Genomic DNA, 1138 nt, shown 5'->3' with positions numbered 1-1138 from the left:
TTTGAAACCTAATTTTTGGCCGAAATAAAGCAATTTGAGCCATGTTTGCTTGATTTTAAGCCAAAAATCATTCTAAATTAATGTATTTTAACAAAATATTTGCTTAAATCCCAATTTTTAGCAATTTGTAGCATTTCCAATCAATTTGGCTTGATTTTAAGCCAGAAATTAACAATAAAAAACTGCTTGAGGCTTAAGTATAATACTTGACAACTTGTATTTAGAAAATTCATTAAGAGATGAACAATTTATTTCAATTTTTCGTAACAGTAATTTACACTTTTTGAATAATAAATGTTGACAGTACATTTACCTATTTATCTTCCAAATTAATTAATCAGTTATAATTAAGCTTGCAGTCATAAATTTTCCAAGTCCTAGATTAATTTATAATTTCATTTATGAGAGCTAAGAATCTAAATACTGAAACATTATCAGACTTTTTSAGATAAGACAAAATGCCGATTTCGTAACATTCATTTTTCAACCCATTKAAAACACCTGCATTATTTATAACCAAGGGAAGTAATAACAATTTCCGGGGCAGCTGTTTGCATTCGTGCCTCAACAAAATTTGCAAAAAATAGATAAATTGTAACATTTTCAATAAATATTTTTGTACATTTATAAAATGCATAAAAATATCATTGTAAAACAATAAATAAAAAACCGTTTTTATTTAAGAAAAAAATTATTAGTATGATAATCTCAAAAGTTTAAACAAATAATTAAAATAAAAAATATTTTGGCATCGCTCCTTTACAACCTTTAAACATTTATTAATTTATTTCCAAAAAGAACTGGTAGTTTACTCAAAAAAATTCTTTCAATTCCTAATATTTATGAAAATTTAAATTTTATTCCATTTCAATATTTTTGCGACTGGAGAATAAACTACAGGGTGAAACACACATGATGTGTAATTTTTTTATACCAAAACAAAACAATTAATGAACAAAGATACAGGGTGTTAATATAAACACTTTCATTTCTATAAATTGCAGTCGGATTAATTATTGTGATTTAAAAAAGCTTTGGTAATTTTTTATATAGAATTATGATTCACCCAATGAATTGTGATAACAAAATTAATAATAATAATAATAAATGCTTTTATTAATTAATTGATTTATAAATT

The sequence above is a fragment of the Tribolium madens genome, unplaced genomic scaffold (assembly GCF_015345945.1).
Source record: "Tribolium madens isolate multiple individuals breed KSU strain unplaced genomic scaffold, Tmad_KSU_1.1 Scaffold_1;HRSCAF=32;Tcas5.2_LG8, whole genome shotgun sequence".
Lineage (NCBI taxonomy): Eukaryota > Metazoa > Arthropoda > Insecta > Coleoptera > Tenebrionidae > Tribolium > Tribolium madens.
Note: the sequence above shows the minus strand (reverse complement) of the source record.